The sequence below is a fragment of the Pezoporus flaviventris genome, unplaced genomic scaffold (assembly GCF_033815535.1).
Source record: "Pezoporus flaviventris isolate CSIRO_AGI_PZ_B2104156 unplaced genomic scaffold, CSIRO_AGI_Pfla_v1 ptg000036l, whole genome shotgun sequence".
Classification (NCBI taxonomy): domain Eukaryota; kingdom Metazoa; phylum Chordata; class Aves; order Psittaciformes; family Psittacidae; genus Pezoporus; species Pezoporus flaviventris.
Window position 1 is genome coordinate 19,022,442 of NW_026892584.1, and position 15,965 is coordinate 19,038,406.

Below are 15,965 nucleotides of genomic sequence, written 5' to 3' on the forward strand. Positions count from 1 at the left end.
GACTGAGTTCTCAAATACTATGATGGCTTCTGTTAATTAGATAGTTTATCTGTGATGAGTTGTTGACACTGAGATGATTTGTGTTAAATAATTTTAAAATATTCTGTGGGGCACTAACTTAGAAGCATTGTTTGTTCATATTCCAGGCCCCGGCTTCAATCTTTTTTACAGCCCTCAACAGAAGTGAAGTTGATGCTTCAACAAAGTTCTTTAAGTCAGAACAAGTAACATCACAAAGATATTTTTGAGTAACTGGAAATCTCTGTAATAATTTTGTCTTTTTATAGTCTGGGCTTTAGTTTAATGCCATAAAATTTGAAGAACGTTTTTGGTAATATTATTTAAATATATTAAGTTTTGCTAGTTTAGCATTTCTTAAGTATTTCTTTCGTGATGTTTTCCCATCCATCACCAGTTCATCAATTCAGGGTAAAATGAAGTAAAGACTGGCAGAATATGACATTTCTTTCTACTAGGGTGCTATAGTTTTATACACGTTCTTATCTCTTGATGGGCTTTAACAAGAAAGGTGGATAGGCTGGGTTTTAGTTGTGAAATACACTGTTTGTTACAAAAATACACACACTGTACTTCAGAGATGCTTACTAAGTATTACACTGTTTGAAAAAAAAAAAAAGAAAGCTTTCATGTGGATGAACCAAGTGTAAACACTTACAGATAGGAAGTACTCTGTCACCATATTAAAAGGAGCACATCGTTATTTGTTCTTCTTGTTCTTCTACTCCATAAATTAGTTCTCCCTTCCTATCTCACTTATCTGTTCTTATATTTTTTTACCACCACATTTCTCTTATTTTCTTATTCCCCCTTTCAACAAAAATGATACCTTTCTTTCTGACTGTTTTAATCCAATTTTCACTTGTTTGCCTCCACTGTCTCTCTAGTCTTTAAGCCCCAAATGCTCCCTTTTCCTTCTCAACGTCCCATCCTTCCTGAGTGGGAGTTCTGCCCATGCCGCTATAACACCTCAGACTCTGTTGTGATCTCCATTCTGCATTTGCACATGGATACAGTCCCCTAATTGAGAGACTTTTTTTTTTATTAAAAGCATTAGACATTTATATGTAGGAATAACACTTGCAGAGACATTCTCTAGGTTAAAAGTTAAAAGGGATGTCAATCATCATACTTCAGAACATAAACAGATTGCCAGCGTGGGTTGAAAAGGAATTTTCCCCACATAAAGTCATAGAAGTTTGCAATAGGAAAGAACTAATAGGTCAGGTGATCCATCTACCTGCCAATTCAAGCTTCTTCCCCACCACGTATTTTGCTGATCCTTTGACCTCTCAAAAATCTCAAGCAATTGGATTATTAATGCTTCCCCGTAGAGATTATACAGTCATTTAGTGCAACTAGTTTGCTCCCCAGATTTTTTCAGGTAGACAGCCTAAACTTTCTTTCACTACTTTTATTCAACTAGTCTTAATATCACTCCTTTCTATCACATTAAATAACATTTATCACCTGCCCTATTTTTTACACCTTTCTAGTGAATATAAATTGCTGTTATGGCCTGTTTAATGATTCTTACCTAACCTATTACTTGCCTTTAGCTAAACAAACAATTGTTTTCAGTATTATCTCTGCTTAAAATTATACTTTTGTAACTATAATGCACATGAGAAGAGTCACCTACAATGACTGGAGGCAAACCAGAGCTTCTGAATACATATACACATACACATAAATAGATTTGTCAACAAGAATATTCATATATGTGATACACTTACACCTATGCAAAATGAATGTGCGACTAACTGTTATCATTCTTTATAAGACAGCCCTTTCAGCTATGCGAATGTTTCTGTGGTACTCTGTTCTGCCCTGCAATTCTTTGATCAGGAAGGAAGATAGCTTTCCAAATCAGGTCTCTGTCTCTTCAGTGGTAAAAAAAAATAAAAAATTAAATTGTTTGGGGATGAACAATGACAAATTTTCAATAAAATAAAAAATACAGAGAAAAGCTTTAAACCTTGATGGGGAGGTTAAACAGGTAAATGAGTTCTATATGTCCCTTCCTGGACCACTTATAAATCGCCCCACAGAACACTAACATTAGTGAAACCAGAATGTTCCAGTAGGTTTTAAAATTCTTATATCCCAGCTTGTAAACAAGGGGAAGATAAAAAATGCACAGGTAACTCTGAAGCAAGCAGGAGAATATTTTGCCTAGGTCTTGAAAGGACACATGTTCTTGTAAATATGACAGAGGACAGGGTGAGAAAGCACTGCATTGCTGTCCAAAGGTATCACACGAGTTTTCTGTTATTTCAGTAACATGACAGAAGAATGAATACAAAGATATAACTCTTCTTGTACTCTGTGCTAGTTATAGCACCTAGGAGTAAGAAAACCAACAGAGTGAATATTAACCCTTGCCGCAAACAGCTTTCAACTACTAACTCCAGTTTCTGTTTTCCAAGACAAATGTAACCCTCCACTCTTCTAAACCTCATATAATCATTTTTCTAGAGCTATGGTTTTTGAGGTGTAAGGCTATATTACAGAGATATTTTGAAAGTCTTGTGGTCAAATTCTAAGCAGCTGTTACCAGATGAAAGCAGCTAGTTACCTTCACTGCACTCCCTAGTACTTAAGATACATTCAAATTTCAGGACATAAGACCAGTGGTCTAGTCTGTTCACACAGCAAAAATAGATTGCAACAGTTCTCTTGTAAAAGTATGCTGAAGAGTGTTGTATAGAACTTTATAATGTAGGTCAATTTCTATTATAATTCTAACAAGCAAGTATGTAATATACTCTGAAGACAGGTGATGAAATGGTTACTATAAATTATCCTAACAAGACTCATTTCTGTAACTCTATTTTTATATCTTTACATCCTTTGTAGGTTAGCGTAAACACAATTAATTAATCATGAAAAGCAACTCCTACAGAGAAGAAGAGGGATTTTAGCTTCCAAAGCAACTTCCCTGCCAGACCTGAAAAATCTTATTCATTGTCAAGTAGTGTCACTCTTCTTAGCCAGCCTTTGATACCATGAGGTACAGCAACCAAGAATTGCAGCTGTCTGCCTGTTTTTTTGACATGGATACAGGATTGAAATATACTGGGCTATTTGCACCATCTGGTACATGCATTTCAGTTGAATGAAAGCAGATGAACTCCTGGGCACTTTGGTGATGAAACACCAGGAGAAAAGAAAACAAAACCCAGAAGACAAAAAAAGTGTTAGTGAGGAAAAGAAGCTGAATTGATCTAATTTCTGGAATATGGAAGACCATCTTCTAGGTTTCCTTACACTTGACATGGGACTGTATGTTTGACTCCTTGCACGTTTTGCATAAGAATGTGTTAGATTAAGCAGAATGTTCTAATGATCCTTTTTAGTTTTGAAATCTAGGGATCTATAAATATGTATATATCTATGTTGCTGTGACTATGATTTGCAGCTGTCAATCAGTTTGCCTTTATGGCTGTAAATTTTCATTTCACTAGATTTTTTTTGCATAGTCTTCTAAAAAGAATAAAAGTCTACTCCACATCTCCACATTTTAGACAGAAGAGTAATGCCTGATTAACAGTATGCTGAGAGGTGTCACATTCACATTAACACTGATGTGTGAACCAGTGGTCAAATGGCAGATTACATGTCTGTCACAACACATCAGGGCAGTGTTCCAGTCTGCCAGCTTTACCCTGCCCAGCTTCTTCAAACAAAGAGTTCTTCTGAAAAATGTAGCACAAAAAGAATGTTGAGCCTCTGGGGGAAAAAGAAGTCTGTCTCACGGTCAAGATTTTCAAAGTCTCAGTAACATCAAATGGCAGAAGGGGTTACTCACAGCCACATAACCTTGCAGGTTAATGGATGTCTAACGCAAATGTTGCATATGTGGCCTTATCAAAGATTTTCTGTATAACTATATTGCTGAAAAAGCACTATGGCTGGCATATTTCAGTTTGGAGAAAGGATGCCAAGTCTATCAAGGCTAGAAAAACTGACCCAGTTCCAAGAGAAAACGCAAGGTTTTGGATTATCATTTGAAGCCAGAAATTCCAGTTCATTGGAAATATCATGAAAAGTGTCCTCTTGTGTGAAGGACAGTTTTTGGTGGGTTTTGAATTGTTTGTTTGTTTGGGTGATTCGGTTGGTTTGGGTTTTTTTTTTAGTGAATAATTAACTAGCTGCTTGATTCCTTATATAGCATATAGTCACACCTGAAACTGAAGTAACTTTTAGTGGTTAATGATGTCGGAAGACAATACACATAATGAAGCAGAACACATTTTCAATCCCTTGGATGTTTTCATATATTAAAAGCAAAATTTTAGACAGTAATTGTAATATTGTTTGCAAAATCAAAAACACTATCTCAGGGTTTAAAAATGCTTTCTGGAGAGTTGTAAACATCATGCTCACTTGGATAGTGCCTGGCTTCTTACATGCTTTAAGCCCCAAAAGATCTGCTGAACTTTTCCTGGAAGTTAAATTGTTGTTCCAGTAGTACTCTCACTGCACAGAATGAAAGATATCCAGTCTAAAATATTGAAAACACTTAAATTGCCCCTTGTTATTTTCCTTATCATTATTATTACTGCTGGTAGCAATAGTAGTTTTGTGTTATACCTTAGTTACTGGACTGTTCTTAACCCATGGGATTTACATTCTTTCGATTCTCATCCCTATTCCTCCAGGAGCCGGGGGGGAAAGAAGGGGAGGAGTGAGTGAGTGGCTGCATGGTTCTGAGTTACTGGCTGGGCTTAAACCATAACAAACATAAAAGTTAAGTTTTATTTTCAAGAACACCCAGATTACATAGATCTTCTTTACAGTATAAAAATATTCTTTTAAGAATATTATCAAAATATGATACGCGTAAACAGTTAGCATATGAGCCAGTATTTGAACAAAGCCCCAGATGAATAGTTCTGTCTTGGCTTATCTCTTGTTATTATGTTCATTATGTTATTATATTCATTATGTTATTATGAATGTACTATATACAATGGATATGCTATGTATACTCTCTCTACTTAATAATATAGAATACATGTTCTCCATTCTATAAAATATTGTATATTATTACATAGAAATATGGTACTTCTTATATAGTCATTATTTGGATTTTTACATCAATTCTGCATGGATACATATTTCCATACAAATTATTGCAAAATTCAGTCCACTGTATCAACTTTTGCTTTTACTAAAATCCCTTCTCTACTCTGAATTTAAAATATTAAGGAATACCTATACAGTTTCCAAGATCTAGGAATTTATATAGTGCGTAGACATTTACTTCAGTATATTACGGTGATAGGAATGGACTTTAATGATTTTCCCTTTATTTAACTATAAATTATTATTTCATTAGAAGGAAAAAATACCACTGATTTGTTAGTGAAACAAAGTTCAACAACACTCAGATGAGCCACAATTCAGTTTGTCAGGCTTGGCTTCCTTTCATCATTTTTTTTTCTTCCTGACACTATGAACCTGCTGCTACTGTCATAAGATGTAAAGTTTCTGTACACATTTTACTTCTCATTTTGTATGAATGGCTCCTATGTCTTGAGGCATAGAAATGTTATTTTCTATGGATTGAATTTAGGTTTCTCAGGAATAGCGTAGGTATGGCATGTTACAAGCAGAAAGATTAGCTGGAGGGTCTGAATTCTACCTCTAGCTATCTTCTTTCTAATTCACTTAAAGTCTCTTAAATAATTATTCTTAAGCAAAGGTCTCACTGTATCCTATAGCAGTATACATAAAAAGCAACTATCTCACTGTATCCTATAGCAGGATACATAAAAAGCAACTATAGCTGTGCAGCACAGCATGGTCTTATACATGATACAGCAGTACAATATTTTACATTCAGAAAGTAGATAAAAAAGGTGCACAGCATAAATGAAATGTTTTCACTGACATTAACTGAATTTATTCACATATTCAAAGACAGATAATGAAATGTATTTTAAGCTCTCATGAATGAATACTTGAGCAATGTAAAAGAAATATTAAAGTATTTAATATTATTCTGGTAGGAAGAGGAGAGGTATACATGTATAAAATTATTCTCAAAAAAAAATCGGAACTGATACATGGAGTTTATTAGCTGTGAAGAACTTTAGTAAAAATAGCAATGAAATTGTACATACAAGTGCAATTTTCATAAATATTTATTATTGGTCAGCTCTGTTTCTTTTAAGTTTCATGCACATTCTCAGTAATTTCTGCAGAGTTTCTTGAACTGTAGGACAAGATTGGTGGGGAGAATTATGTTCTTGAAGTAGCAGTGAGGCATCTAAACAAAGCAACAGTATTTTATTCTGTAGCATTCATAAAATCCTTACTGAACTGATGTATGTGTCTAGAGCTACTTAGTATCTATTTTTTTTACAAATAGTATTCCTGTAATGTCTTGTTAGACACATGCTGACCAAACTATACTTTCAAAACACGAGGGAAAGTATCAACTAACACCCTAAACCCAGTGTAATTCACTGATTAATTTCACAAACCTGCCTGTGGGTCCTGAAAATATTGCCTATATTTATCTGTCAAATACAGACTGAAGTGATTTAAATTATCCTCGTCAAAGGTTTGTTTTTGTTTCTGTAGTTCACTTAAAAATATTTACATGCATGGTATTATTATAATATAATGTATAATCTGTTAATTATTTTTAACATCTAGGATAAGAAAACATACAAATGTTCCAGTTATTAATAGAATTGTTATTCTATTGAATTACGAACCTCAAATATACCAAACTGCCATGATTGTTGGAAAAACTGGAACCAACTCACACTCTCAACTCTGAAGTGGTGCAGGTATATTTTGTATCAAATTTGTGAAGAGGAGTACAACCTACATGCGTGTCTTTATGCAAGTCCAGATAAGCAGTGTTTAACCCACTTTAGTTTAAAAGCCTTTCAGCAAAATGCGTGATGACTACACATGCTATGAAAAATAATCTTCGACCAACCACATGCTGTGTAAGGGTACCAGTGAAACACTTCATAAACAGACAGAATGCAAACATGCACAAACACACAAACCACTAATGCCATAAAAAACCTCAAGCACAGTACAAACAAAATGCATGCCAAGAAACCTGCTTAAAATTTTCTATTATAGAAAAATACACTTTCAATGTCTGAAAATTTACTTGACTACTCACTGTACAATAAACAAACCTATGTGAAGTCCATAATGTTCTGTGAATGAAAATTCTATCAAGATCCACATATTGTTTAATATTCACTGTCCCTGGATAGTTATATGTTATATATGATCTTTAGAGTAGCTGTTCTTGTTCTCCATGTATGTCACTTAATAAAAATAAGAAACATATACATGATATATGATCATGTGTCCCCTGTATGCTTATCACATTTATAAAATAACTGTAATTGTTAGGTAAGATTTCGGTACTCAGCAAATATAACAATCTAAATCATGGAACCAATTCACTCCTGATATAAATCTGGTTACTTCAACACCACTTGGCATTGGTAGGTAAATTAATTTCTATATAGAATTTAAAGGTAGAGTTTTGGTCTTAATGGGGCCAATTATGGTGTATATGTGAACCACTACCATGCTTTTGAAAACACCTAAGGCCTCACAATGGCATCACAAAGCCAAGCACTTCAGTACCTAACGTGGCACTCTGCTGCCAAGTGAAACCCTTAGCCCATACTTGGCAGGCAGACTGGTTGCAGACAAATCTGAATAGGATTATACTGAAAAACTGAGAAGGTTGTAATTAAGTAGGAAATACAGAGAAGAAATTCAGAGCCCAGAACCTGTCCCTCAGAAGGAGTTAGGTCTATCAGTTCAGTTTGTATGCTAGAGTTAAGTCTGAGGCTCCTCCTTAGAGTCTCTTCTGGGGGAGGTTGTGAGTTAGCAGCCAGATTTAAGATAGTAATGGCAAATCCTGTAATTTCATGAAAAACATTCCCAGATTCTTTCTATATTCTTTCACTATTAATGTGGCAAACAGCAGGACAGCGTTGTGGCAGGCATATTTAATGAATGGCCAAATACGTAACTACTGACTCTAGTCTTTGCTGAAGCTCTGACTGATTTTTATTTTTCTTCTCACAGAGGTGTTATGTTCATGCAACCTTCAGGAATGTTAGCATCATCAGTCCTTAAAAAAACTCAGATACACTGACCAAATGTTTGCAGGAAAAACTGTAGAAGAGGGCAGGTAAAAAGAGGGACTGGTGGTACATGTCTGATTTCTTAAGGCTAAACCTACTCTATTATGCCACTAGAGTAGCACAACAAGAAGGCTTAATGAGCACAGTGAAAACATGTATGGCCTCCAAGTAAGCTAGTATAAGAAAATGACTAAATTAAACCAGTGATCAGTTTCACTGATGACTAAGACAACTGCAGTGTGGGCTCTGATTTGTAAATTCTGATGACTCGTTCTGAGACAATTTAACCAAGTGTCCATCCAGGTAGGAGAAGTCACTATTCCCATGGTAGGAACAGGACCTTCATTCCCCTGATGCTGCTGTTTATAATTAAGCATTTTAAAACAAATGCAATTAGTGGTCTTGCAAAGTAATGTAGAATTTCACATCCCAGATTGGCTGAAAATTGATACGTCACCTCCTCATCCCTACTGTTCAGCAGATGCCTCAAGAGAATTATCATTTAAATTCAACAAATATCATGAATCTTCATTACCAGATTGCACTGATTAAACTAGTCAGATTCTAAATTAATTCAATTAAATGGGCGTAACTTTTGTACTACAGCTCAGTCCTCAGAAAAGAGCCACTTGTTAATTAGATTATTTACTGTTCTTTGTTTTTAACACTTGTTTAATTAGAAAATGAATAAACAGTAAGAAGTAAGGACCTTTTGTAAATTTTCATTGAAGGAATCACTGTGTGCCAAAAACATGTTTCTGAATACTCTTCAGGAGTAGGAAAATCTTCAGGAGAAGGTGGCAAACCAAGCTATCACTGTTATTTTGGAATTTAGAGATAAAAAAATAAAATAAAAAAAAAAAATTGACCAGGTGGAGATGGAAAGAAGTGGGAGTTTCTGAGTTTTTTTCCAGACCTTTTTCTAAATCAGAATTAAGTAACAAGATAGTTATTTTCCTTTTGTTTACCCTTCAGATCTTGCTTATACACAGCTTTAAATGTTCTCCTTTATTACTTATGCATCTTTATTATCTATTTATTTTCTTCCCCAGTGACTGTCTGCTTCTGAAGAATACTGATTAAGATGAACTCTGAATGCCTGCCCATTCTCAGCAGAAGCAAGGTTGGTTGTTTTGGTTTTTTTTTTTTCAGTTTTTCTCTCCAACTAAAAATCAGCTTGGGACAATCAATACTACTGCATGCTTTCAAATTGAGATCAGGGAATTTACTGGCTAGTCCAAAATCCAACATTATGCTTTTGTAAATTTAGAAAGGACTTTGTCTTCTTGATAGTACAATTCTGACACACAGTTTTTTGGGTTTTTTTGTTGGTTTTTTTGGTGCTCTTTTCCCCCTCAAACATAAGGAAGTTGCTGGAGATACTGCTATTGTATTCCTTGGTTTTTTAAGTGGTTGCCTGCTTTCCCAAATTGCTTTGTAGTAACAATCCTTGCTTGTTGCAGTGAAGTAACGCCAGTTTATATTGAGAAAAATAGAACAGCTAAAGCTTTGGCATGGGTAAGTAGTATCTGTGTGAAACCATGCTTGATTTGGAAGGTTTTGGCTATGGTGGTGCAAATCCCTTGACACAACTTCAGACTGTATGTCAATAGGGTATATTCAAGTTTCTTCATGATAACTGAGCATGACTCAGTGATTAAAGATGTTGGGTGACCTGACATCTCTGGAGCTCTGCTACAGAAAACAGTCACGGCCAGAAGCACTTAAACCCACACATTTGTCTATGTGTTATTAATGTCATCCGTAGTGGCAAATACAATATATAGTTTTAAAAAATAATGCTCTATTTTTTTAAGCTGGATTTATAAAGTCCAAATGTTTACTTAGAAATTAAACATTTTGGTACTGGGGCCTCTAGGATATGTTGGCAGTGGAAAAACTAACCTACACCAGATGGCAGAGGTTAAAGAAATACTATAAAATATGGCTTCTATTCATACAGTTCTCAGACAAACAGAACCCCAAGCAGAAAAAAAAACTGTGAAAGTGGAAAACCTTTTCATTTGCTTACATTTCTCTTTGCTACTCAGCAAACCTGAGAGGTATTGTATCATCACGTATCAAGAAAGTAATATGCCAGATTGTTGTAACAGGTGGAATATGTTTGTTTGTAACACGTTGAATCTGAAATAAAGAAAGGACCAAAGTTACAAAAACATTTACAAATTGTTAAGTACCTCAGTTTTGTACCTGCAAAGCTTACTGCATAAATGAGAATCTGAGACAATAGCTGCATTTTGCACAGAAAATATAAAAATTAAATTCTCATTCTTTCACAGGTTCAGTTAATTGGTCTAGGTGAACACGTAAGCTAAGGAGAGACTTCTACTTAGCATTTTTAGTTAATTATTTCATAAATATAAGAGATAATTTTTTTATCTAGACTTCATCCTATTTTACCTAAATTATATCATCTCTAAACTTCATCCTGAATTTCTGTATTTGTTTGAAAAGCCTCTTAAAATCACAACTGTTTTGTAACTTCAATGTACTTGACTTACACAGCATTTTATGAATCTATTGTTTTTATAATATAAATGTGCATCCTGATAAAAGAAACACTTCTTGTATACTTTTGTCACTTCAAAAAATCTGCTGTGAACCCAAGTCTGTAAAGCAAAATGTGTGATATAAACCATTTTCTTATCATATATGTAGTCATGTGATGTTTAAAAAAGAGAAAGGGGAAGAAAATGATGTGAACTTGGGCACAATGGACCATGCTGTCAAAAATATTCAGTTGTCAAAAATGCAGATGGCATAAAAGCACAGAAACAGATCAGTCGTTTGAGATTTTTTTTCTAATAAGAGCTATTGAGTGGAGTGTTAAAATTTATTAGATGCCTAAAAATGTGCGTGGGTACCCAGGTAAGGTTTTCTATGATACCTAAATACTTCTTGAAAATCCTTTTTATTTGAACAGTTAGGTACTTAATATGTTGAGAGACATAGTCCAATGTCCAAGATAGAAATAAATGTTTTCCCATATAAGCAGTGGTTAAAAAGGAAAACAGCAAGGTGTCTGAGGGGGTAAAAGCTCCCTGAAGTCTTGTCCTTTTCCTTAAATTTAAAAAAAAAAAAAATAATTAAAAAAAGAAGGGGGGAGGGGGTGGAAGCTGAAGCAAATTGAAAGCTCTGCACAATTAAAACAATGCTACTGTGTAGCTTTTAAGAATACTCATTAAAGATTTTATGTATTTGAATATTCTGACACTACTAAGGGCATTCGAAAGAACGATTAAGATCAGTAACAAGCTACCTGGCCAATCTCAAGAGTTCAGCTAGAGGTAGGCTCTGCTTTTTCCTTCCTGAGCTGTTCCTAAGAGACAGAGAGGAATCTTGAAATACAGAAAGTGTTTACAACTACTACGGCTGTTTCCTCCTTCTGCCCACTTTATTTTTGCCCCTTTTGCCTGTACAAGTAGTGGCATTTTGGTGTGAATACAAAGCCCCTTTGCAATGGATAGAGCCAGTGTTCATAATAAACTCATCTCTTATTGCTAGGCAACACAGAGCAATGTGAATTTGTCACTTCTGTTTGGTGCAACTTTCGATTTCACCTCCAACTGTAACAATATAGCCTGCTATATTTTAGATGCCACTGTGGTTGGATGCTATCCCAGGAAAGATGTGAACTACTACTGACAGGGAGTGAATGACTGGCAATGGGCATAAGCAGTTTTTTGATTCTTAAGCCTTGACATATAATTAATTGTTAGATTTATTCTTCTATGAAACTCATACTTTAGGATTCCTACTTACTGCCTTTTAGAAAAGGCAAATGGAACATAAAAATTTTCCGTGAGGCGAAGTTTTGTTTGCCTGTTCACCTTTTTTCGTGTAGAATTTGCTCTGTTCATATTTTTCTGTATCAGATGTCTTTTGGAGGTATAGAATTCAGATCTTAAGTAGCTTTGATCAATGGAACATAATTATTTCTAAAGCATATCCAACTATTTGTTTGAATATGTTCCTTACCTTAAGGAATTGAGGTTCAGATTACAATAGGTGCTGAGCAACTCTTATGCACTGTCGAATACCCCTATCGAATACCCCTGGCATCCAACCACACCAGTTGTCAAGGAGCTCAGATTATTGCAGATTGAATACATTAGTCACAATTTTTTCAATCTGAAACGACCCCGTCATTCAAGATACTGTAAGTTTAATGCTATTACATGCTATGTTGGCTTTTTTGATTAGAGGACTGATAAATTTCATTTTTAAATTTTGTGTGTCATTGTCTAACCTGGCTACTAGGTCTCAGCTGTTTGATCTTTGAAGAATTAGCTCTGTCTAGGGGCAAAAAAGGGAAAACTTAAAACCAGTATTGTTTCACCACCTTTGGATAAGATACAGCTAGAAAGAGGGACAAATTTATACTGCAAATAAAATATACCACGAAGAAATCAGCATCATCACAACACATTTATCTACATGTTTAGACACATTTCATGACCACATTAACTACAGAAATATCCCAAATAACTGAGAATCTTGGTAATATTTTAGTCTTTGCATATTTTCAGTGACTCACTGAAAACAAAAGGAGTTTCTGTAACTATATGAATGAACCATGGTATGTGCGTGTTCTTTTAAGAAAGGCCAAGGGTGCAGTTCTATTTTCTTAGCTCTGCTTTCATATTTATGTGTCTCATTTCCAGCTCATTGCTGATGCCTTAGTTGCACTATCCATCAACACTTTTATCCTCCTTGTTCCTCAAAAAGAACATAAAATCCTTTTTTATGTGGTGGTAATATTATTGCAAATAAAAGCAAATACCAAAATCTTTATTAGTCTGCCAAAATAATAAACTATTTAATAAAAGCATGCTGTAAAAATAAGGTCATTTGCATCACTCAAGTTTCTTGCAGGAAATACAGAGAATTAGTGGTCAAAAAGTACAAACTGACAGCAATTATTTCTGTTGTTGATCTAATGCTGCCTGAAAATGGGTTAAAAAATGCGCTGAGGTTTTGCAAGTTTGCTGTCTTTAAATGTTTGTTTTTAATGCTGTTGTATACAGAAGAGCCTGGGAGAATCACATTTTTCAAAGCTCTGCTTTTTTACCAATCTTCTCCATAATGGAGGAAGGAGAGACTGTGTATACCCTATTAGAAATCTTTACTGCGAAGCTCATAGTGACCTTCTGACTCCAATACTACCACAAGATTTACTATCCAAATATTTACTATATTTGTATTCCATATTAATTGTATTTGGTTAGGCTTTGTTTCAGCTTTAGCTATATAATTTTTTTCTTCCTTTTCCTTTTGTCATTCTTGCAGAGAGATCAATGCAAAGCTTCTATTTAAGAAGTTTGTGAAATGCTTCAAGTTAGTCAAAACATGCTTTTAAAATCATGTATCTAATGTCTGATACTTTTTTCTTGTTGTACTACAAACCTGACCATTATTTTCTCACTGCAGCTTCTCTCCCCATCTGGCAGTTCTGCAAATATGTTATTGATAAAGCACAGAAAAATCAGTTGCCGTGGTGAGGTTTAAACACTGTTTGTGATGTCCCTGCATACTTCCCCAGAAGAACCTGCATACAAACACCAAAAATAACCTAGTCTTAGAAATTTCTAAGATTATAAATAATCTTCTTGATCAGACAAAAAGCATTTACCTTAATTGCCATAATCTAAATGTTAGGAACTGATCATTGGAACAACTGAGTTAAAATGTTCCTGGAAAGACTTTTTTTTATACTTATCACAATGATGTTTTGTAACTTAGACATTTGTAAACCCCTGTAAACCTCAAATTACTCTGCAACGAATAGCTACCCCCACTTGACAGAAACAGAAACAAAGAGCAACAGAAGTCACATGAACGATCACACAACGATCAACAAGTTATTGACCAGAGAATAAAATTCCAAGATTCAGATCACTGGTGCTGTCTCAGTATTTTTGGGCTTTACTGCTTCTGCTTAAGCGCAATAGAGATGCTCCACTTATTTAGAGGATGAGACATGTATAGAGGTGAAATATTTTAAAAATACATTACATATATTGAAATGAGTACTTCATGGAGCCCTGTTAGTATATTCAATCATGCTTTAAACCATAAACCAGCCAGGAGTTACTCTCCCTGCTTCACAGGCTACAGACTGCCGAAAGCCGAATTAACTCTTCTGTGCAGGGTAGATAAAAAGCATGCATGCTATGCACGTTAGGAGCAGCACTTTTTTTTTTTAATTCTGAAAATGTGTAAATTTGGTATTTATATTTATTAATAGGTTGAGTAACTGCAACACCTGAGCTGGGTTATATATTCCAGTAAAGTCACCCATATCAGGCTAAATTAGTCATTTCCAAAGCTGACTTGTTTGGATACTGCTGTTGCTGGAGTAACAGCTCCCGGACATGTGCAGGACTCTAGTTCAGCAGGAAGGTGTTCAAGTCTTAAGATAACCATACACTGAAATACAGACATGTACAATGGTTTCAGAACACTCCATCCTTAATCAATTGCATGGTTTAAATTAAAAACACTTGCATTGTATGTGCTTAGTATTTATTGGGATTGCTATGCTATGTATATATCATTAAGACTAGCTGTACAGATGGACTTTAAAAGACTTAGATAATTGTATGAATGTTAATTAGGGCTTTGTCTATTCAGGCTAAGATATGTAACAATGGTATCACCAAATCACATTTTTCAGATTATTATATCTTGTATTACCTGTAAAACTCAGCAAATTTGCAAGGGTCTTTTAATGCTTATTTCTGAGCTGGGTTGCTTAGGTATAAGAGAATTATGCAAGTTGTCAAAGGTGAAACAAATCAGTAGAAGATCCCTGTAGGTAATAATTTGTGACCGAAGAGAGATGAGAGATTATTAAAATTCTCTTCAGCTTTTACAAAAAAAAAATCCAAACCAACACCATACCAAGAAAACAAATAAGCAACACAAACCAGGCAACGGCAACTAGCAACTTAAAATTAACATCCACACAGCAAAATCCCAGGGATAGCTGATCCACTGGGTTAATGGCACAGATGACTACAGCCAGCCAATCTGCAAAATGAACCCATGGTTCACAACCTGGCCTTTCAAGGAAATCTCTGCAGATGGATGGTAAATTTGTCTCTTGTCTCAGCCCTTATTCCTGAAGTTGTAACAATTCTGTAATGTTATTGCAGTAACCCAATGACTGCAAAACTCTGGTTTTGAAAATCATAATGCTTACACTAAGAGCAGAAAGCAGGGGTCCTGTTTTTGTCTTTGCCCAATTTCTCAGGCATTATAGAAGCAATGGGCAACTAGAAGAGATTTTTGTTCAAAACCAGTTCTTAGCAATACAGTAATCAGAAGTATCTTTCAGACTCTTGCAAAGTATTTTTTTACTTCAAAGCTTAAACAACATCAAAGAAAGCATAGAGACAAAGCACTGTTGGAAAGTAAGTAACATGCCCTTATTTTTAGCGCTTGCCCACTTGTCACTCTTAAACTCTCATCTGCCTTTCAAATGTAGTGTAATCTAATTTTTATGCATACTGTATGCTTGTACAGACAATTTCCCCATTTCAGAGTATGTCGAGTTTGGTAAAGTCTTTTGTACTTTTCTTTAACCTGTTTCAGAAATAGCACTATCACCATTTGTCTCAGTAATACATAGCATGATGGAAACTGACATTTTTCTATATAGAAGTAAAAAGAATATTAGTTTTATCAAAGCCTAAATCCCCTCTTCCCCTTCAGTTAGATTTGAATTTGGTCACTTCAGGGCTTACTGTGCAGGATGATTTTAAGCAATGGTCAGCATGG